Source organism: Argiope bruennichi, chromosome 4 (genome assembly GCF_947563725.1).
Source record: "Argiope bruennichi chromosome 4, qqArgBrue1.1, whole genome shotgun sequence".
Classification (NCBI taxonomy): domain Eukaryota; kingdom Metazoa; phylum Arthropoda; class Arachnida; order Araneae; family Araneidae; genus Argiope; species Argiope bruennichi.
In genome coordinates this window covers 59175228-59200968 of record NC_079154.1, presented here as the reverse complement: position 1 = coordinate 59200968, position 25741 = coordinate 59175228, and the positions used below count along the sequence as shown (strand labels likewise).

Here is a 25741-nt window from a genome sequence, read left to right as displayed (position 1 = left end):
CTTCAAAATATAGTGGAGAAAATTAAGCATGCATTTTGGAGGTCTTTTTGTCAACTGATTCAGATTTGTGTCGTGGAGATTCGTTAGTATCTTCATCGTGAATTTTTTGACGATTAGTATATTTCTTTTCGTACATATTACATACGAGAAATTTAAATTAGTTTAATGAGCCATTACATTTCAGAGATTTTAGCATACCATCAGTACATTTTGTTAATTCCCAACAATAATCATGGGCAAGATCGACAAACAGTTCTCGAATTTCTTTTCATTTCTTCCTTATTTTTTCGATATAAGATGTTAATTGAAAGCAAATTTGTTAATTGAAAAACACTGATTACACTACTGTTTGTTGCCGTTGGCAATCTTCAACAATTCAGTTTCGACCAGGCGAAGTTCCAAAGTTTCAAGACTGTACTTCATTAAAATATTCATTAATAAGATCAGGTTAAATGTCTTATTCACATTTACGCTCCTTATACTGATTTAAAGCATACTTTGCCTAATTTTAATTTTTGGTTACACTGAAATTCGTTGCAGCCGACAATCTTCAATACACTAATTCCAGAGTTTTAAACGAGCATATTTTGTTAAAATATTCGCTATTAAATTCACACATGCTTTCCCTCCTCATAGTATCCCACTGGGGGCACCTCAGATATGGGGACGAGAAGCTTCCGGCATGGTGGTTGGTTCCCGCCACCTGGTTGGGTACAGAAATGGTGGCGATCGGCTACCTTCTACCGACGATAGGACGTGCTTCTCACAGGAAAGGTTGTACCGTGGCCGGTTATGGCCCTTAGAACTCGTTCCCGCCAATGCTGTCGCCGAAATCCGCTCATTCAAATTTTTCCGTATGCTTCATGCGGGTCAGAGTAGTTCCCTCCTTTTAGTCTATATTACTGTACCAAAGAAGCACGTAAAAAAATAACTACATGCGATTCGAACGAGAATGGGTTATGTTTTTATTCTCATGGGAAGGAAGATTGAAAAGTGTGAAGAAAATTTCTTTTTATACGAAATGAAGACATTTCCAAAGCATTAATAATAATAAATAAAAAAAAAAGATACACATCATTCTTGGAAGGGTTGAATTGCATATGGCACTCTATTACTTTTTGCTCTGATAATTATTTTAACTATACATATAAAACACCTGAAAGAATGTTACATTTGTTTTTATTTATTCAACTTAACTATATAACTAATAAAAAAAAAGGCACAAATCATTCCTGCAATTTTCTGAACAGCAAATGGCATCATTCAATCACCTTTTTCTCTAACGTTATAATCAACAGCAATATATATATATATATATATATATATATATATATATATATATATATATATATATATATATATATATATATATATATATATATATATATAGTTACATTTGTTTTTATTTATTCACTTAACTATATGTGAATAATTCAAATAAATGATCCGAGGTTCTATTCTGCTCAGAGACAAAGAAAAATTGGGGAGATTTTTCTTAAAACCAGCTTTTCTACAGATCTGGCTTCGATGCATTTTTCAAACTAAATAAATAACAATAAAATTTTATTGCAAATCAATGGTGACAGCAAATCTCCCAAATCAAGTTCAAATCCAAAAACTCCTATTACCCGCTACAAACAAATAAAGGATAAACAACATCAAAATAAAACTATTTTGAACAGTGGAGTCATCAATCAAATCTATTGCATGAAATAGAATTGCCTTCCCCGCAAATTTTATGTTTTTTTTAGACATCATAAAACGGCCCAGACTGAAATGGCGTCATTTTTATTCACTTCCTACTTCATAACATTGTACATGTTTGTGTTTTTTGGGGCCGAGCATTCGGTATTGTTCCCTCTCACGCGTATCGGTTGCACCGTGAACTTCCGTGACTACAAGAAGCACGAAAATTTGCCTACAATGTTGCATAACACGATTCTGCTTGTTTCCAATACTTCATTTCTTTTGTTTTCAATCGTTTTATTCTGTAAAATGAAGGAACCTTGAATTATAGTTGTTTATTATTATTTTCTTTAGTCCGTCGGGATAATTACGGATTCATTCTGAACAGCGTTTAAATGTTTTTAATGTAATTTACCTTGAACTTGCTTAGTCGTGACAAAGCTGAGTTAAAAATCTGTTAATTGGCTTATACAATCTCCTAGATTAAAATCAGCCTATCAGCAAACAATAAGCAGCTAATGAAGTACTTAAAATACATTACAGTTTTTATGAATTAATCTGGCAAAATCATCGTTAGTTATAAGATGGTATAATACTGTCACATCAAAATTATAAGCTCAATCACTAAATTTATTATAAGAAGGAATAAACTATAAAATTATAACACCATTACTGTTGGGAATAAATCTGACACAAATTAGAAGGAGGAACAATACTATCTCACTATACCTGCTAAGAATTAATCTGATAGTTGCAACCAGAAAAAACACCATAGCATCATAACTGTTAGGAGTTAATCTGACATAAGTTTCTTAGAAGCCGGAATAAAATTATCGCACCATAATTGTTAGGAATTAATCTGAGAATTACAAGCAGAAATAACGATATAATATCATAAATGTTCGGAATTAATCTGACATAAGTTTCTTAGAATCAGGAATAAAACTATCACACTACATTTATTAGGAATTAATTTGACAGTTACAAGAAGAAATAACATAACAATATTCATAACAATTAGAAATTAATTATAACAGGCATAACAATATCATATCATATCATAACTGTTAGGAACTAATCCAACACAAGTTTCTTACAAGCAGGAATAAAACTATCGCACCATAACTGAGGAATTAAACTGACAGAAATTACTCATAGAAATAACACTATCACATCATAACTGTTAGGCATTAATTACACACAAATTAATTACAGAAGGAATTACTAAATTTTTACTATGACTTAACTCAGACGAACGTTCTGCAGTATGAAAGCGGAAATTTCAGACTACCGCGGTGCATATACAATGGGTATTTTTTCAAAGGTACAAAAAAACGAAGTGATTTTCTATGATATTTGCAGTAGTGATGATTTATTCAGTTTGTTTAATTTGAGATAAAGCAGAGGCTCAATGTGGTGACGGTGACCGATTTTAAAATACAGAATATAAAGGAATTTATACCAGCAGACCACAGTGCAAAACTTCAACCACAATATAACAACCCACAGAAGTTTAAACACCCAAAGAGTTTAAATTTATTGAGATTTAATACTCTCAATCTTTCACATATAACAATAAAATGAAGAATAGATTGGTCATGAAAATAAAATCTGTTCGCTCTTTCAGGTTGCAAGCCCTTCTAATTAAATGAGCAACTAACTAAATAACATCAAAAAGTCTAAAATCTGTATTCAGTGGCGTAGCAGCAGGGGGTGGGCAAAAGTATAGATGCCCCAGGAGGCATAGAGACAAAACGTTAGAGCAATTAACACGTTTATGCCACCTTTCAAGGAAAATATGACGAGGAAAAGAAAAAAAAAAAATTATGCCATGCCCCAGGCGCCATTAATTTGTTCTGAATCAATGGTGGCAACTGGGAGCGAAAAAAAAAATCAAATTACGCTCCAGGTGCCAATTACCATCGCTAAGTCACAGTCTGTACTTAAAGAGTCAACGGTTTTTTTCATAAAAATCTTTTAAGATAAAAACAAGAGTGACTGAATTTAAATTTCCGATGACTTTAAAGATTTAACTGCTTGGTAGATTTGATCTTTACTATACCTATCAATGATGTTATTTCTCCACACGTCCTAGTTTAAATAAACTGGAGCAGAAATTCTATCGCACAGTTATTCAGAACAATCCATTATTATCGATTTAAAAAAACAAGACATATGGCAGTAATAAATCATTGCAGACTTTTTTTACGATGAGCAATAAACATGAGTATTACATAATTAAAGAGTCATTCTCTAAAATCGATCGTTGGAAATTAATTGTTACAGCACCTCAGAAAAAATACAAACACCGTTAGTTAAAATATGTAATGAATAGGAAAAAAAAAATTTAGAAGAAATTGGTGAATGATTTTTATATTTGAGCAAATTAAAAGTGTATTTTGATATACAACAAATTATTTTGGTATAAATAGCGTAAAACATAAGAGTTAAACCCTGTTCTTGAAGTTCACCTACTGTTAGATACATATCAAATCGATCATCTTGGATTGTTCGAAAGCCATCACAAATAAAAACCATATACAGTGGCTCAGAAAATTGAGAGTACATATTATTTTTACTTGATAAATCTGACTTCCAATATGAATAACACATAACCCAGAAGTGCAAACATGTTTTTATTTTTACACAAGAGAAATGGTTTAATTCAAAGAAAAATCAACGAAAAATTTATAAAAGGAAAAATTTCAGTAGCATTTTAAACCTTTCTAGGGCCGTGGGAAGTATGCTTCCCACCAAATTTATCAATCTTTGTATGAATTTATGTAGGTTGGCATAAGTTCTGATAAATTTTTTTAGAAAGACAGAAACTTAGATGCTTTAATTTTTTATTTTACACAAAATGATGCGTCTTGATTTGATATTTAATTATTAACTAACCAAATTAATTAATTAATTAATTAAATTTATCTAATAAGCTAAATGAATCCTATTTCTTATTCTAATTTCAAGCCTAAAAATATTTTAACATACTATGACTAGAAAAAAATGGCCCTTTAAAGGGTTAAATAAACATACGCAGATTTTTACCTTAAAAAAACTGTTTGTAATATTTTGTATACAAAGAAAAGTGTCAATACTCAGTTGCATGTCCTTTGGCTTTTATAATGACCTCTAAATGTCGTGGCATCGATTCGACCGACTTTTGCAACCATTCTTCTTGCAACACTTGCTTTAAATGGGGTTTGTTTCTAATTTTGTGCTTCTGGGCTGCTTCTTCGAGAGTGGCCCAGAGATTTTCAATGATATTGATGTCGGGGTACTGTGGTGGTGTGTGTAATTGCTGTTTACAATGAAAAATACGCCACATTTTGACATGTGCCGGGTGTTTAGGGACATTATCCTGCTGGAAAATGAAATTTCCATCTAAACCCAAATTTTTAGCACTTTCCTTTAAATTGTTGCGAAGTATATCCAAATAAACCATATGGTTCAAAATGCCATCTATAAACACTAAATTTCCTACCCCAGATGAAGCCATGCAATCCCATAACATGACGGAGTCACCACCATGCTTAACTATAGGACGTAATTTTTTTTGGATCAAAAGCGGTATCGGGCTTTCTCCATACGGTGCGACGGCCATCACTGCCAAAAATGTTAAATTTACTTTCATCACTAAATACAACTTTCTTCCAAAAGTTATTGATCTTTAATTGATAGTTTTTGCAAACTCCAAACGCTTTTTCAGATTTTGCAAACAGATGAACGATTTCTTTCTAACAACTCGACTTTTATATCCAGCGTGTCTAAGTACATTTCGCACAGTTTCAGCACTTACACATCTGCCTATGATTTGAGAAGTTTCTGCAGCAAGTTTGACTGCACTTACTTTACGACCAATCTTGATTTCTTTCAAAAGTTTCCTTTTAGTTACATCACTCAGAATACCTTTCCTTCCTCTTCCACATTTATTTTCAATCGATCCATCATTTTTAAATTTTACAATGATTTTCTGGACACAAGTGTGACTTCTACCAATTATTTCACGATAAGATTTTCCTTTTTTAAATATTCTTAATACAAATTTTCTTACATCTATACTTGTTTCTCTTCGAGGGGCCATTTTCCAATTAAAAGTTGAAGTTAATCTCACAAACTTAATCACACATAAATAATTTTTCAAAAAGTTTAAGATAAGATTACACAAAATTAGATTAAAATAGCAGTAGAAAATATTTATTAGTAATTAAACATAGTTTTCATACGATCGCAGATTTTTCAGACAATTTTATTTTGCCGAAAGAAAAAATCGTCTGAATGGAAAACATAACAGTTAAATTTTTTCACAATAATTAGATTTTTGAAAGTTATTTATGGTCTGATATTTAGAATTTTTGTTTATATGCAAAATGGCGCTTTTAAAAAGTCAATGGATGAAAGGATACATTTCCGCTCTTTCCGAAGAGGTTCTTATTCAGAAACGCTCTAAAAGCCATAATGGAATATCATATTATGATAATTATGATGTAGAATGATAGTTAAAAACAAGTGCTATCAAGCTGAACATTTAAAACACAAAATATGAATATAATTTTTTATGTACACTCCATTAAAATCGTATAAAAATGCGCGAACACCATCTGTATTCTCATTTTTTTGAGGTGAAAATCTGCATTGTTTGTTTGTTTCTTATGGCACTTGCCACTGACAAGCCCGCTGTTACGAAGACAGCGATTTAAGCCTGAGGGGAACGTCTCTTATTTTTTATAGCAGCGCCAACTAGGGCCAAGAGTACGACTTTGCTACTCACGCATCACTCATTCGCTTGCACAACCCCTTTTTACAGGAGGGCACATTTACACATCTCACAGATAGAACAACAGAAGAACAACCATGCCCAAACCGGGACTCGAACCCGGGACGCCCAGATCACGGGGAAGACGCGCTACCCCTATGCCAGGACGCCGGCGAAAATCTGCATATGTTTATTTAAAATTTTTCTGAAAATTATCCTTCTAGAAGTTTTTTGTTGATTTTTCTTTATTTTTTTCTTTAAATTAAACCATTTGTCAAGTGTAAAAATAAAAACATGTTTGCACTTCTCGGTAATGTGTTATTCATATTGAAAGTCAGATTTATCAAATAAAAGTAAGGTGTACTCTCAATTTTTTGAGCTACTGTACATATGACAAATAGTATTCATCTACGGATTTCAAATAAATTCCTCTACTTAATTTTTTAAAATTAAATTATCTTCTACTTTAACTAAAATATAATTTTTTTAATTTAGAATTTCTTAGAATATTTCATCTTACCAAGTCACTCAAAATATAATGAATGTGATTTTCAATGTTTGACAATGAATTTCGTAGCTAAGAGCACACCTAATTCTTTTTACTGAACTTGCCAATGCGCTCATTTCTTTTTAAACAGTAAACTGTACTGCTCAATTAGAAATTTTTACATAATAATTATGACGTGAAAACTCCTGAAACAGCGTTCATAAGACTCTCCAGTAGTCTTTCATCAAATTAAACAGTACACGAAAATGTAAATTTAAATATTTCCGTATTTTATCTGCATTCTCAACAACTCCACAAAGGAATTTTTAAATAAAAATAGTTTTGCTATAAATGCGTTTATTTAATTAGCTTTACTGCAGCAAATTAAATTTAAGTCAAAATTAGATAAGCATGAAGCTTATCTAAATTTATTAGATAAGCTTAATAAGCTATATAATTAATATTATATAATAATAAGCTTAATCATATACTTATAAGCTTAGATACGCTATATAATTAATATCTATTTATAATAATCTTAGCAGAGTAATTAGATATAGATAATGATTTTAATTTTAAAAATTCATGCTTACTGTTCAAAATCAGGTCGTCTTTGTGTTGCGATCAGCATTTCAAGGATCAATGATCATAAGATTAAATTCTACAGTAATAACTGTAACTTCAAAGCTGAATCGATAAAATGGTGCAAGTTCATCTTTCAAGTTCAGTGCCTTCTTAATTCAACTTATTAAAGAAACATCGAATTAATCACTCTTCTAATTTATAAGCATAAAAATGGAAAACAAACTCATTAAAAACATACTGAGAATAAAATCATTCGCATTTTTTATATTCTTGCGAAAAGGAGCAAAAACGGAATTTTAAAAATACAAACTTATGATTTAAAAAGAGGCATGAATAATTGTAAAATTTAAACTTCTAGGAAGGTTATGACTGATATAATTTTATATGGTTTAAAGAAAGGCATAACTAATATTAAGATCTAATCTAAATTTCTAAGATTCTAAATTTCTTTTATAAGAACATGAAAATGATACCTACGATGATGATTTAAATGATGTTCTTTAACGACACTTATGATAGGAAAAAGATGGATATGATGTCTATTAATGATACCTGCAATATTCAAAAGACGATATGTTGCTTATCAATGATATATATGATGTTCATTAACGATACCTACGATATTCAAAAGATGATATGACGCACATTAATGATATCAATGATACTCATTAACGATACCTATGATATTCAAAAGAAGATACAATGCTCATCAATGATTTCTATGATGTTCAAAAGACCATATGAGGTCCATTAACAATGCCTACGATGGTCAAAGGACGGTATGATGTTCATTAAAGATGCTTATGAAGTTCAGAAAACGATATGATGTTCAGTAATGATGCCTATGATGTGAAAAAGATGATATGGTGTTTATTACCGATACCTATATATTCAAAAAACATATGATGTTCATTAATCATATCTACGAAGTTCAAAAGATGATATGATGATATCTAAGAAATTCAAAAAACGATATGATGTTCATTAATGGTTCCTATGATGTTTGAAAGACCATATGGCGTTCACTGATATGCATATGTTCAAAAGAACAGAGCATGACAGAAGGCATAAAGAGAGTTATACATATGAAGTGCGATGCAATATAATAGAGATTGGTATGGGACAGGAAGCAGTCAATATAGAGTTCATTAATGCCCCATTCCGAAGCAATATGAGAGTTATCTGGGACAAATCCTCATAATTATAAGCGACAGTTAGATGCCGACGACAACATTTGAGTACGCATTCCCATTAACATATTTCCGAGTTCCAACAAAGGGCGAAAGGATGCTAAGACGAAACGCCAGACTTGGATGTAATGCTATAGTAGATAAATTAAATGTATCACCTCTGTAAATATAGCATCATATATGTCATGCCGCAATTTTATTAACCCATTGCTAAGATTAATATATTCTCTCATAAACACTGATATAACGACCAGTCCATATAACTACTAATAATTAATTGTTTTAACTACTCTATGAATAATTCCTCATTATATCCTATTAAAGTTTTGAAATTCTTAATTTTAAATTAAAAACATCCAAATTAAATAAAGTATTAAAACAGCTCTATTTTAATCTCTGGAAGAGCATCCTATAAAATTCATGAAGCTTTTCAATGAAAATAGATTTAATCTAAGGCCTATTAACGCACATTATTCGGTCAAAATATTTTTTGAAGACATTATATTTCTGAGAGCCAGAATTGCTCCACTATAGCTTAAAATTCCAAGAATATGACATGAATGCACTTTTGGAAGAAAAAAAATGATTCGATATCCTTAACGATGTCAAAAACGATGTATAAATCGATTCTACTTAGAAAGAAACAAAAATTAGGATTAACAAACATGACAAAAATAAAAATAACGTTTCTCTTTACCAAAGTTCACTTATTTTAAACGAAATACAAAAACATTTCGAACTGGATATTTTTATTTATTTTAACTGCTTTTTAGTAACTTCAGTTTTATTAACTGTGATGATAATAAACCTTCAGGAAGGAGAATCGCATTTACATAAATCTCATTTAAAGAAATGGCAGAAAACACTCCACAAGGAATATTCTTACACAGCTCTCAATTTATAAAAATATGTTCTTTGTTCGAAATGGTGAAAATAAAAGAGTAATAACCTTTTCACATCGTTCCTGGTATCTAGAGTACTTCGATATTCTAGATGACATATAAATTACAATAAAATTTACATTGTGGCAATATGCTACAGAAGGTTCTTTATTCTGACAAATATCCCTATTGTTGCGAAAATGTCGAACATTGGAACAAGATATATCACTTTAATATGCTCTAGACAATAGTTTCTAACATTTATTTTTGAGATTACTAAAAAGTCAAGCTATCAGAGAGTTATTTGATACAAAAATATAAACAACAGCTGCTTCTGAAACAAATTAGATTCAACCATGCGACAGTTAAAAAGATTATTTTTCTGTATTTTAAAGTAATAATAGAAAACAAGAAAGCAGGATAGAAAGAATCTTTTGCAGTTACAACAAAAAAGTGAAAAAAAAAATGTTTTTTAGTTCTTTGACTAATCTAGAAACGCATAATTTAAAAACATTTTTTAACATAAAGCTTTTTAAAATAAAGCTTTGAGTAAAATGCTCGTCTAAATGACGTCGTGTGTTTCGTACGATTTCGAATTTGATATATTTACAAACACTATTCCTCTTATTCTTATTAGAGCAGGCCAAAAAAATTCACTTTTAATGCAGTGCATACTCCAAATCCCCAGAGATTTGATTGTAATTGATGTTTATTTAGTAAATCACATCAGACATCATGAAGAGAGGGGGGGGGTGAAAATTTCTACAGTCCCCCCATCTTTGTAACTCTTATTGGATTGAAAGAGAATCTGACAACCCAAGTGCATTTATATTTAGTAAAATAAAACATGTAATTATGCATAAACGATAAATGAGAGAAATATATGTGTTTCATATATATATATATGACAGATTAAATAAGTTCTATTACATGAATACACAGATGTTTGCCACACTAATAATTATATTATAATACATATCGCAATTTAGACGCACCAATTAATTTATTATTGTATAAACAGCTGTTTTTGTGCAAATTATCTAGCTTTTACGATTTTTCAGCTTTCCATATCTTAGAATTATATAAGTATGTAAATACTGACAGAATAACAGGACTCTAACCATTGAAAAGGAAACGGGAAGAAATTTTTTCTTTCTTTCTATTACTAAAAGCTTTAACAATGTCATATTTCTACCGACTTTAAAATTTTTGTGTTCGACCTTATGTGGTCCCCTGGGCAGTATAGAATTAATTTTAAAATGAAAATTATTTGAAGTATTTTCTGTATTGTGTTAGGCAGTATATTAAGAGCATTATTTGGAACTAAAAACACTTAACGCCTGTTTTAATATAAACAGATTTGTTAGGGTCCATCTTTATTCAATCAAGATTCGAATACAGCAAATTAATTTATTAGTAGTGAATTTGCCATTCTTCTAACAGAACATCAAAAATAACATGTCATTCGCTACTTAGTGCAGGACAAATGAGCCTCCATCTGTAATAACTGTCCAAACTAATCAATCTATAATACCATCATACTATAAATACAGTACACTCCTGAGTATCCAGCCTAATGTGGAGAAAGGGTAGGATGAATAACAAAAAAAAAAAAAAAAAAAGGCCAGATGTGCCGGAGTTCTATGGATTTATTTTCTTTGCCCGCAAATACAAAAAAGACAAAGTATAATGCCAGGCTATACCAGAAGACATGACACAAAAAAAAAAAGCTTTCTCAACTTCTTTAAGCTTACTTTTCAGCATGGTTTCTCTTACTTTTATTCCACTTCCACTAGCTTGTACAACACAACACATTTCAATTTCTGCCGGACTTTTTTCCCCATGGCCTCACTGTATTTTCCAAACCCCTAAACTCCGGACCTATATTTTTTGCTGTTACACCAGTGCCTCCTATTTATACGGCTTAGTTTCGTGGTAACAGTGTGACTAGCTGTAATAAAAAATAAACGTCAGTCTAATTGCTGTATAGAGCCTAATTTTTCCTCCATAGTACTTGCAACTTTTTTTTCGTTTTGTATCACCCATTTTGAAATCTTCACAGCGGTACACTTAAAAAAACGCTAAGCATACTTCAAGAACAATTTACGAATCCTGTACGTACTGCGCAGTTATAATCAGGAACAGCGGCAACAATTGAAGTCCCTTACATACTGACGAAATAATGAAGAACGAGCACAACTTGTCATAACTTTTCCCGTCACAACTTGTATTTTGCACGCGATATATAAGAGGATCATATCAGACACCAATGTTAACAATGCAACGCCTTGCCTCCCTCATTTAATTACGATAAAAGGAAACTTGGCCGGATAGTCGGGAGTGTACTGTATATAATTAAATCAAAAAACTTCATCTCTAACCGCCCTTTTCCAAAAAAATATCTAAAACATTTGAGATGTGTTAAAAGTTATAAATGATTTTTTTTACACATTATACAGCATCGAGAAGTTGATGAATATTACAGGGGAAGAGTTGAGTGAAAAAATTTAATATATACCAGGCACCTTTATTGCACAACTGGCATGACAGACCGAAACAATTCCCTCTTTTCAATAGGGCTATAAATTTAATAATAGTAATCACACTAAGATCCCCCCCCCCAATCTGCAGAAGCATAACCTGTTGAACTATTTGAAATACTATCGTAGCAAAAGCACGGAGAGTGAGAACTAAGGTTGAATCCAACTAGTAATCTTTGGCCATAATAAACACCTCCCATGAGAAGTAAATCCTGTCATAGAAATGGAAATAACTAGATTCTACAGCTTTATTACTCAAAATGTGATTAGAAAGACAGATGACCAATCTGTTCGATATAAAGACTTTTAAAAAATGTAGCGTTGTAAATTTAACAGAATCTATAGATCTAAGAATAATACTGTCAGAATATTGAATAAATAAAGAAATATTTTAATATCTAAAAATATCAAATTTCAGCCTGAAGTATTCTTCGAACATGGAACACGTTGTGATATAGCTTTTATGTACATAAAACTATTTATTTTTTTAAATCTTAATCCGCTTAAAATCTCAAACTGGAATTTGTCTGCTCGACAACTAAAAATCCCGTCACTTAAAACTCCAAACAAACAACCTCAATCAAACACTGCTCGGCTATAAAACACTCAAACAGCAACTACTGGTGGCGGGACAGAAAAAAAAAAGAAAAAGAATTAATCAAAGCATCTCGAAATCAAAAGGTCTCTCTCTTTTCCTTTAATGCAGAAAGTGAAGCAAAGCATCGTCCTGCGAGTCCGAGAATTCGTGTCCTTTGTCACGCCAGTCTGAAGTTCTGTTGACATTCATCCGAATTCGCTTCGTTTTTCTCGAGAGGAACGACACACAAAGAACAAGCAGAAAGAAAAGGGGAGGGGTGTGCTACTCTTTTCAATCTGCTTGTTTTTCTTTTGAGTCCTTCATTCCATCTCGTTCGTTCAGAATAACGAAATTGGAAAGCTTTGGGAATACAGTTCGAGTGTTTCCTTCCTCGAAAGTCGACGGTGGAATTTTTTAAAAGAAATTATTTATCTGAATATGCTGGAGATAGATATCTCGAATTCCAATAATGAACTTATTTTTTTTATAAGAGTTTTGTGTGTATATATGTCAGATTAGTTCAAGTTGAGAGACATTTCGAAGAAGATCGAAGTCATTTAAACCGAAAAAAAAATTTGTTTTTGCTTTAGTCTTGATATATTTAAGAAAACAAAAACGTTGAAAAAAGGAAAATATGCTAAAATCTTTAAAAAAAATACCTTAGATGCTTTCAAACCATAAGCAATTCGGCATTATTCCGCGCATAGTACTTATTGACTATCTGCAAATGACCAATAGTAGAAAGAGAACTTCAAAACCGTTATTTTTGGAACAAAAAGTCCTCGAATAAAAAAATAAATCTGTTTTTCTAAGGTCTCTAGATGCTAATCTCAGGCAGTGAAAGTTACTTCATTTAAAATTTGCAGGATGTTAGTGAAAAGATAAAAGATACAATAAATTATTTTTGTTCAAGTCTTTCAAAGTGTATTCAATTATTAAAACTTACTTTCCCAGAATTTTCGCTTATACCCGCAGAGATTCACGAATTTCTTTAAAATATTGAGTTACAAATTTATATTTACAGGCATTCATCGTTTCGAAATTTTTAAAAGATCCGCCGCGATCTCAGATTCTCTTTCTATGGTTTTAACACTCACTGGTGACATACAAAACTACGCTCGTGTCATTTGCAAAATATCATAAAATGGAATCCTCTAAATTTTTGTTTTAAAAAAAAAATTACTTTGATTTAAAAAAATCACGTGAGGATTTCAATAGAGGATAATAATAATTTTTTTTTTGGGGGGGGGGACTACTTTAATTTTCTTCAAAAATAACTATTTGTATTCTTCGTCTCATTATCTTATAAAGTTACGTTATGGAAGCTTTCATTGTCTCAGTTCGTTCGCCTATTTCCTATTAGCTTTGAGTGACTCTTCATAGAATTAAATCACCGATTCTTAAAGAAATCTATTGCATTTCAAAATAAGATAATTATCTGTTTCGATGCCATTAATTTAATGTCTCCTTTCACCAAAATTCTTTTTTAAACAGTTAGGTACAGTACAATTTTATCTTTACACCGTTTGCCAGGGGTAGGCATTAAGTAATTCGCGATCGACCAGTGGACCATCAAAACATTTTGGGGTGAAGCGTTTATTAAGACCTAAGATGTGTATACTAAAAGAAACATATTTATGGAGCATTATATTCTCTTTATCTCTTGATGAAAACTATACCCCCCCCCCTCAAAATGACATAATTTTAAAAGCACGTAGTTCAGAAGCTAAGAATAACTTATGGTATCTAAGGGACGAAATAAAGTATCCTAATTTTTAAAAAAGTTACATGTCATTTAAATCGTTCTTTGGCTCTACTTACCAGAATGAACCTACATTTTCAACGATGAATATAACTAAGACAACATATTATTCCCATCTTACAGACGACCACTTAGAATCCAGTGCAAGATTAGTAGTTATTAATTACATATCAAGATATTCAAGACAGGCGGACAGTATGCAGACTAAGTCTTCTACTAACTATAACTACGAGACTAGCTTTAGATGAAAATTGTTTATTTTCTAATGTATTTTGAACTGGTTGATATTAAATGCGTCATTTGAATCATATTGGCTATTATTATTATGTTTGTACCTTGCTATTATTATTGTGTTTGTAGTTATGTAGATAAGTACATATTCCGTATTTATATTAAGTTGTAATAAATATTGTAGACCTACGCCACTAGGTGGATTGCAACAACTTCAAAAAATTAGAAGTAGTCCGTACCCTGGAAAAGTCTGCCCACCTTTGTTGTATGCTAACCAAAAGGCCTGCACTTCTAAAAATTTCTTATTCGACATTTTTACATAAACAACGACACAACTCTTAACTATTAGGAAATGTTGCCACCAAACATTCAAAAATTTAAATATTTTTCACACGTCATTTTATTTTATTTTTTAAAATCTGTGGCAAAGCATTTCAAGCTTTCACCATAAAGACCGAGGAAGAAAATTTATTTTTTGTTCGTCAATCCATTTATTTCAATAATAGACGTCGTTCGATTGCGGGGGGGGGGGTATAAAACGCCTAAAAATCCCCTCAAAATAATAATGGGTAATCAATAAATGGACAACACAATTTCGGCTACCACAACGCTTTAGTAGAGAGGGATAGATGAATAAAATCCAGGTGGTGGGAGGGGGCAAAAGCCAATTTTTCATCCTCCATTACAAAAAAGTTTGTGGGGTGGGGGGTTGAAACTGTTGGAGTGAGGAGGAAATCGGCAATAAAAAGAGGGTTTAAATTTTTTATACAGATGTTGAAAATACGGGGGCGAGGGGAGGATTCAGTTGGAGTCATCAACCATTTTTCGAGAAGAATCCGAAAATGCTTGCTTCTAAGTCAGATGGGATAAGTTTACTGAGTTGTGATTCGGAAATTAAAAATGTAATTAAATAATTCATGAACTAATGTTAGACGACTTTGTTATTATTTCTAACAGTAAAATAAGTTATTAATGTGATAGAACAAACGTTTCAGATGATTTAAATAAAACAAAACAAGCAAACAAACAAAAAACATAAACAAAATGAAATTTATTAGTCGCTTAGAAGAATATTTTCTCTAATTTTTTTTTAAAATCTAGTACAATCGAATTTATTTTGAATTGATATGAAATATAATAATATTAAATATATAATTTATATTATCAAATATAGTATATTTAAAATGAAGTATTCAAATAAAAAATAAAATAATTAAAAAACTAATAATGAAAACTAATATAAAAAAGACTATTTAACATTAAATGTACATTAATAAGAAATATTAAACACGCTACATTCACTCCCTTTAGTTCAACAAGAATATCACTCATATTCCATATTGATAACGAAAGTTATGCCCTCCTCAAATAATAATCAACCAAGTTATATGGAAGTTTTTAAATATCAACGTATAACGACAGAATCATCTCATTCCTCATGAAAGCAAGATGCAGTCTTAACAGCGTATAATTCTGCCAATTAGAAGTTAGAAATTTGGAAAAAAAATTAATTTTGCGATCTTTTCTTTTGTTGCCAAAGTTTAAAGCATTCATAAATCAGCAGTCATCATGGTTAAATTGCAAGGATAAAATCTAAAGCAGAACACAAATATTTCATTTTTACACAAAAATAAAATAAAAATAAACAATGCTAATATGGTAAATGCATTTTTAAAACAGTACTTGAGCAACACGGATGCCCCTCCTCTCTCTTCTATCTCAATCGGGACATTTTGTTTTATAAGTCCTGATATATTGCATTTGAACACAAAACCATGATTAGAATGTCAACTAGCATTGCATTTTAATTTAGAACATCATTTTCGCGACGCACTTGGTGTTAAAAATAGCTTTTTAAATAAAGATTTCCGCACAGAATTACAGGAAAGGTTTTAGTTTGAAAATATATTACTAGTTTTATTAGTAGCTAAAATTTAAAATGGCTATAGCAGCAAATATGAAAAGGATTTTTTTTTTTTAACAAAACAATTTTGCTACTCCGTTTTTTTTTTAAACATCTTGACAACCCCCCCCCCAAAAAAAAACTGCCAGCTAATGTTTCTTATGTAATGTAAAGCATATGTATGCTTCAAGATGACATGATTTAGAGAATAATAATATAATAATCAGCATGCTTTAAAGATTTTTAGAAATGAAATTTTTTTTTAAAAAATTAGTTTTTAAATGCATTGATTCTCGTACGATTAACTTCTTTTTTTCTTTAAATGAATTTAATAAATTATGCATTTCTAACAAATGCTCTTAAAAACTACATCCGAAAGGAGATCACCCAAAATTGAGTATCACAATCTAAACAAATAGCTTCTTTTGATATTTTTAAATTGTCATCAAATTATAAGTGGAAAATTTTTTCACGTTTTCCAATGTACATATACGTTGGTAGAATAGGCTAATTATGTATTAACAAATGATAAAAAGAACAAAATATCATACATTACGCTTTTTTTATAAAATTATAGTAAAATAATCAAAATCAATAACGTTTTTTTTAATTTTTATTATTATTATTATTGCTTGACAATTTTGAAAAAATTGTTGGAAGCATTAGCAACTGTCTATATTTTTGCAATTCAAAAATGAATGAAAACGATCATTATTAGGACCGGGACCCTTAATTCCATTAATGCAGTGAAATACACTTATGTATATAGTTATAATGAAACAAATATAATTAAAAAGGATTTTTTTACATTATTGGAAACAGAAGCAGGTGGAAGTGCTAGCTGCTGTGATATTTTCGCGATCCAAAAATTAAAATAAGCGGTTGTATTTAAATTGGAGATCGCACATTCAAGAAGCCATGACTTATGCATAAAAACTTGACAGCAGAAAAATATTAAAAGCATCTAAAAATATAAGCTGTGCTAAGAAGTTTAAAATTCTTCAAACTGCTCTAAATGCAATAATTAACAAACCTCGTAAAAAGATAGATAAATTAAAAAAATATTTCGTCAGTAATTAAATTATTTCTTATTAAAACAATAACAGAAAGCTTACCGATTCCACCAGAGAGATAAAAACAGCTGTTGAATACAATTTACAGAAGAAAAAAAAATTGCATTAAAATATTTTTTAAATAATCTAAGTAGAAGAGAGAAAAAAAAGCAAATCAATAGGGAAAAAAAACAACCTATTCCTCTTTATTGTATATAAGCAAAGTAGTACTATATTCGTAAAAAAAAAAAAATTTCGAAGTCAATATTTTAGCAGCAGTTTTTGAAGTAAAATGTAATAGCATTGCAGATTCGCATATGATAATCTATATTCAAGATATTTCTTGTCCGTACTTGAGACATTATTTGCGGAAAAAGCAAATTTTAATATTACACATCATATATACTACATATACTGTTTTAAAATTTAAAAAAATCCAAAAGTTGCTCAAAATGTATTTTAAAAACTTTCAAACACATACGTGCTTAAGAATTTTTAACAGTGTATCAGCAGAGTAAAATTGACTGTTTCTGAGAAAAAGAAAGAGGATCGAATTTTAGAAATAATATAGATTACTTGGATAAATATGTTTTCCATAATTTCTGAAGGTAATACGAGGAATTACAAATATTCCGCCATTAAGCCTTCGCATTTAGCGAGATTGTTATAAATTTTTAATATCAGAAAATAAACATTATTCGGTATATTTCCAGTTATTTTCGCAGACAGTCTAACATGGTTTTAAAAGATTTTAAGATAATATAAACTAATTTTATTTTCCTTAATCCTGAATCGTAAATCAATAAAAGGAATATTTATATATGATTTGAAATTTTTTATATTCAATAAAAATATAAGCAAATGATAGAAACCATATGCTACTATTTTCAGATGATCAATTAATATTAGATGAGTCACAAAGGTAAAGTCGAATTTTTGGCGAAAATATTATTTTTTTTAATTCAATATGCTTACCTTCTGAATAGGCTTCTTCATAAAACCGTTTAAATTTTATTTCTAAGCATATTCTTTGGAAAATTAAATTAATTTTAAATTGCCATATACATTTTTTAAATATTATTTTACATCTTTAAAAGCTATTTTCACAAATACGTATCTTTGGCTGCATATCCTTTCAAAAAACTTGATATATTAAAATCTAACATATATTTTTTGTTCAAATTTGGTATAATTTCTCAATATTTTCTGCAGTTCCTGAACTAGAGAATAAGTAAGTAATCTATTCATCTAGAAATATTTTATAGCTGTCTTACTGATTCACAATAAAAAAAAAAGAAAAATGAAAATGAAAATTTCATGCTATTTATCAGGCGAACCACGATATTTAAAGAGTAGATAAAAAATACAGCTTTTCTTAAATTCAGAAACTAGGTAATATATTTCTTTAGCTATCTACAAAATTTTAAGCAGATCATTTGATAAGCAGTAGATTTTTCAATTATACCTATTTTCAGCAAATTTAAAAATTTCATTTCTCCCCCCCCCCCAAATGTTTAACATTATTTTTCATTTAATCGGTATATTATAGTTTCACAGATGTTTTTCCAATCCTTTTTTACGTAAAAACTCAAAAATATAATTATCTTAGAGCTTTTTTCTAAAAAATTTACCCTGAACGTAGTCACATTTTTTAAAGGTTCATTAACTTCATTTTACTTTATTGTCTTGTCATCTAGATAAATGCATGCATATAATACAAAAATATGCATATGATTTTGTGGCGGTTAAATATTCCCTGTTTGCTGAAAAAAATATATAAATTGAAAAAATAACAAATTATACAGTAAAGCAATATTTACATCTCTTATTCATACATAAGTCTCCACCATAATTCCAATACGCTCGTAACTATTATAATGATGTAATTCTTTGTTTACGCGACATAAAAGTGCATTGTTTCTCCCTTTGCAAATTTCTTGTTATGTTACATTATTTCTCCACTGCTTTAATAAGGTAATTGTATTTTCGGATTGCTCGATTCTAAAATTATTTCTAAATGTATTAACCAGTTTAGTACATCCGACATGTATATACGTCAATTCAAATCTTCTTTTTGGCGAGATCAATGCTCAATTTTTTTATCGAATAAAAATGAAATCTTATTCGCATCATTATGATTTTTTTGAAAATTTTATGAAATTATTTGTATTGCATTCGATGTGTATGTGTCATTGCCTGACTTTGAAAAAGAGGACTTGAGAGACTTTCAAAGAATAATTTCCGCTGTTAATTGGTTAGACAATAGAAGAAAAATTACCTGGTGCTGCTAATTTAAATGATGATGAAGAAGAAAATGAAGAAATTATTTCATCTTCCTTATTAATGGAATCTGCTGTAAAACTTCGAACTTATTTTGTTAGTAAAAATACTTGACAAAGAGTATTAATTGAATGTAATTGATTTCATAACGCTATATACTTAATACCAGAATCAGATTAAAGCTTTTAGGCCCTCAGAGAACACAAGTTGGGGGGACTGTCTTACTCCACCGCCAATTTCCAAATATCAGATTTTTTTTTCTTATTATTTATTTTTACTTCTATATGTGCAGTTGCAAGTATTAAAATTTTGATAAAGTAACAAACATTTAATTTTCGAAAGGGTTTCAGTTTTTCGCCTATAGAAAAATTTAAAATTAAAATTAATTTAAACAGGATAGTAATTATTTAACACAAGATTAAACAAGATAGTAATAATTTATAACGCAATCTAAATACTATTTAATCAAATGATCGAACAATTTTTTAAATTATAAAGCAGCGTACTTTGTTACAAAATAATATAATAAGAAATTTACAACCACATTAACTAAGAATGTTGCTAGAATAACGTTCCAAAATTTACAAGACACTTGATTTTATAAATAAGTAAATAAACTTAACAGCATGAAATTTGTAAATAAAATTTCCCAACAATGCCTCAAAAAAAAAAATCTAGTGACATCGCCAAGAGTCGCGGGATTTCTATACAATTTCCTACTTTACCTATTTATATTATTTAGCCCTGATGATAATAGTAAATCTGTGCGCCAGATGATATTCAAAAATTTTTCAAATTTAACGTTCATCTGCATGCACACAAAAAATGTATGCTTCAAAATATGCAATACAATAATAAATTTTTCGCTCTTTTATAATGGGTATTTAATTTTAATATTTTATTTACAATTAAAGTTTACAATATAATACTATGAAGTGCTAAATAAACTTTTAAAAATATAAATTTTAAATTAATTAATATTAGTAGTACTAAATGTGTAATAATCAAAGTTATTTAATAAAATTTCGATTATACGCTTGTTTATTTTACAGGCCGCTTTTCCATTAGTCCCTGGAAAGACATTTAAATAGTGCTTTGCTACAGTTTTTTTTTTTTTCTTTTTTTCCTTCAACTTTTAACATACGTTTTCGACCACAAGTCAAATAATCCATAGACAATAAATCAATAATAATTTTACGAAAAATGAAAAGTTTAGAATAGCCATTCAATGCCCCATAATAAGATACAAAATAAAGAAGAAAAATGGGCTCCAAATCAGTTTATTTTTGTACCATTCAATGTTTATAATGATTGTTTAGTAGCAATAATCCCCTTTCCTGTTTTACAAAATGAGCATCAACAAAATTAAATAAAAAAGATACACAGAAATATTTGATGCCAATATTTCAATACCAATGCAAAAACCATGAGTAGATATTTGCATTAAATCAATACTTCTTAAAAAACTCATCAACTTACGAAGTGTGTTTAAAATTAGGTTGATCTAATAAATAATAATCACTAATGATATTATTGTAAATTTTGAAAAATACAAACATAATTAATTTTTAAAAATCATTTAAATATATATACAACATAATATAATATAGAATTTAATAGTATTAATGATAAAAGCTATAAAATAACTTTTTAATTCTGAATGTTTCTGAAAGAAAAAGATAGTGCAAATTTTAAATTTCGAAAATTTTCACACAGTTTTTTGGACCAAAGCTGCCTGATTTTTTTTTACATTTTTTTTCATAACAATTTTTGAAGTTATTCTGCATGGAAACGGTGTTTCTAACAAAAGAATAAAACTGTGCTGAATTATGGTGAGAAAGAAGGAATTGAAATAAAATAATAATAACAATCAGTCAGTAAAATTTAATTTCACAAACTTTTATTATACAACTGCGGGTCATTAAACTGTAATTATTTATAAATATTATAGAGGATTTCCACACAAATTACATCTTTCATATCAGTTCAGACAATCAAATTTCCATTTAAAATTATAAGTACTGCTGCCTTTGATATTTTTCAGATTTGATCACTATTATTTCATTTAGTTTCATTCAATTCTTATTACATGCTTTTTTAATTTGACACGTTTAAAAGAAAATTAGCCCTTCCAAAATTGCATCAATAATTCTTAAATTCCCAACTAAATGCCACATAAACACAAAACAAGATTGTTTACAAACATCAAAAACTTACTTCGGTTTTCAAGAAAATCTCGGAATCACAAAATCCTATTTTTCCATATAAGTTAATTCAGACGATAATATTTGCACACAGAACGTTAGAGAGAGAAATATTCGTAAAAAGTTTAATATATCCGCATCGAACAAAGCCGAACGTCAAAAGAAGCCGCGATGCCACAACGCGTGGTGCTGTGGGTAGACAACACTCCTCTTTTCGCACACAACTGTCCCACAGGCAAGTTGAGAAGCGCACTGAAACTGCCGAACCAAGAATCGTCTGCTTTTCCACAGAATTCCACCCTCGGCACCCCCCGCGCTTCCGGACTGAAGCATCATGGGAAGTCGAGGGGTCGGGTCGGGGTGGAAGAACGGGACGACAACTAACTTGGAAAAGAGAAAACAGCAGACGATTCCCCTCGCTCCGCGTGGTATGAAGGGGGGTGAAGGACATGTTGACCCTCCCTGCCAAGAGGGCTGCCCCTAATTGAGAGGGAAGTGTTAAAAGTCTTCGATCTGAAAGGGGGTGGAAGAGGAATGCGTTTGTTTGGCAAAACGCCATTCAGTTGTGGAATTTTTAAAGGGCTATTCCTGTGGGCTTGTGGAAAATGCTCTTAGCTTAAAAGACTTACCGAAAAGTGAAGAATTTTGTCTCGTGAGAAACACCTGAAAAATACTCTACAAAAAGGCTGCTTCTTAAAGGCGAGTGGGACAGAATGTCAAAGACCAAATTAGGTTATACATCTCCCGGGATAAGGAATTCACTTGGAAATCTTGCAGTGTTTGAATAAAACGAATGTGGAATACAGTTAGACGACTCCGTAATTCAGTATCCGAAAAACTGCTTTAAAAAATCAATCGTTTTCAATTATGTCATGTAGAAAAAAGATTATCGCATAAAATATAGCAAATTTATCTCATGAATATATAAAAATATTTCAATAATTAACTAATAACAGGAATTTGCTATATATTTACCAATTATTTATAGATATTAACCATAAAAATGACAAAACAGTATTAATACCTGCATATTAAAGCTATAATTAATAAAGCAATAATTTTGATGAAAATATATTTGTATATGGCATACATTTAAATCAAGTCTCGAAAAAATCATTTAGATTCCATATAGAATTTATTTTGCCAATTATTATACTATAATAAGTGGATGATTACATGATTAAAAATAACATATATCGGCAAAATGTTGTTGTTAATTTGTCCAACTATAATCAGAGGTTCCAAAAATAAAATTTTGCATGAATGCTAAAAAACAAACATACAAATGAATTCAAATTAAATTGAAAGCATACGAGAAACATCAAAAAATGTAATTGAAATCTTTAATTTCAAATATTTAAAATATCAGTAGTTTTAGACTTCCAAAATAAGATAGAACTGTCTAATAGGAAAAGTAGATAACAAACTTCGATATATACTTTTACGATATTTTATAAGTTTATTAATTTTATGCTTACGTTTAATTTATAAGGCCCCTGGACACTAAATAACTGAAATTTAAATCAGATAGCGATTAAATGCACAAACATTATTCTAATATTCTTAATTAATTAACTTTACAAGGTTTATATTATGTTGTTTAAAAACTTCAAAAAAAATACTTCCTATTTAAAAAAATGCCCGATTCTATTATTAAACAGCATTTATTTTATGTTCATAAGGGGGTTTTTACAACTATTCCAATTTTGTTAATGAGAAATACTGAACTACCTTTCTCGAATGGACCCTGTAATTAAATGTTTTATCAGGTTATCAGAATTTCATATACAAATAATTAAGATCAATACAAGATAATTGGTGTGGGTAATTACAGATCAGAAAAGAGTGCCCGGAGATTTCCAATGCCAAAGGGTCTTTAGAGAGTTTAATCTGGCCTATTCCCAAATTATGCAAATTAATGCATTTAAAAGCATCGTGAGTATATCTGTGCATTTAATTTTTTTCTTTAATTTACTTTTACTAAGAAAAGTTTTAAAAAAAGGGGGGGGATAAAAGAGAAAAATACTTCTGGCTCACTGTTGAATAAGCAGTACAGGTAAATGTTAAGCTTGCTCACGAAATATATTTGAGCTTCAACCATATATTTTTACCCACCGGGAAAAAGTATGTTCACACAGGATTTGATTTTAAAAATCGATATTTTAAAATAGTGGTAACAACAGTTCACAATGATCAAATTAAGAACGATATATTTATCAGAAATTAAGATTTATTAGAAATTAAATTAAATTAATTGATTAGGTTTATTAAAAATTAAGAAATATCCAGATTAACTGGTTTAATGACGCAAGATGTGAATTATAATAAACAATTAACTAAAGCTATAACAAATTAACAACAATGAATAGAAAAAAGTACTTCAGATTTCATCTACTTGTTGTAAGATGTTTTGAATTTTGTATTTATTTGGATAAGGGGAAAAAAAGAAAAAATAGCACCACAGCTTTCTGGAACTCACAGGATACTAGGGGAGGGAAAGCATTATTCACAAATTTTCCAAAATAATTTATTGATCTCACCGCTTCAATTTTCATCGGAAAATCCTAGTGACATTTTTGATTTAATCAATCAGGAAAGCTAATCACTCTCATCGACTGGTTGGCCAATGGTTGATAGGTGATAAAGAGAGAAGTATTGATATAATAAGGACTAACAGAAAGTTACAAATAGATTATTAGTAAAGAATTAACCATTTAACCACACATTCGAAAAGTTGAACTCGGATCAACTGCGTGCATGTCAGACGGACTGAATAAATAATTTACGTTTGAATAATTGATTTTTGATGACACTACTAAGTATTAAGTGGATGTACAAAATTAATATGGCGCTGTTATACATCGACCATTAAAAGGTAAAAGATTTAAGGGTATAAAAAGTCAATGAAAGACCATTTTTATTGTTCTTAATAAATTCCCGGAGAATTTATTTAACTTTAACTTCTATTTAATATCATTCATACTAATTTCGTTTTATATATTTTGAATGCAATTGTCTCTTTTTTTTGTGAGTCTTTAGCAAAAGTATGATAGCGTTTTTATTTGATAAATAAAATATGACATAAAGAAAGAAATTTGGGCTTTGAAAGCAGCACATTGGATTACAGAAATTTTAAATCTGCAATTAAATAAAAGTCTTAAGCAATTTAAAATGCAAAAAACACTTAAAACACTTCGATCTCTCAGATATCACTTATATTATTACGGAAATTAAAATAGCAATAAATGCCTTTAATGAAATCAACTAATTAAGATGCGAAATAAATTCGTACGCCGAAAGATTAATATTAATCACAAATTTAGGCAAACCTTCTTTTCAGCGTCATGTGATGACACATTTTTTGCTCAAAATGCAATGAACCGATAATTAATTCGATTGTTAAAACAAATATTGTGGTGGTCACTGCTTATTATTATTATTATTTGTGTGTGCATCAGTGAGTGGTTTATAAGGTTATTAAGAAATAACGGCTCGAATTAAATGTGGTAATAAAATAGATTATCAAGTATATTTAAAAATCGATGAAAATGGAGATAACTATATTCCATTACTATATACAGTTTTAATTTAAAATCAACAGAGATTA

General features: G+C 29.8%; 1 protein-coding gene across 4 annotated transcripts in view; it reads right to left on the bottom strand.

Annotated features, from left to right (window-relative positions):
• The window catches only part of LOC129965363 (fat-like cadherin-related tumor suppressor homolog), a 509169-nt gene that overhangs the window by 357699 nt on the left and 125729 nt on the right, over positions 1-25741 (bottom strand). Inside the window, exon 1 of one of the 4 annotated variants that reach the window (XM_056079194.1) lies at positions 22148-22298. The exons of the other annotated variants lie outside the window; for them this stretch is intronic. The gene's annotated coding sequence lies outside the window, so the exon portion shown is untranslated. Of the gene's footprint in view, positions 1-22147; positions 22299-25741 lie in introns of those variants that run through there. 4 annotated transcript variants of the gene reach the window in all.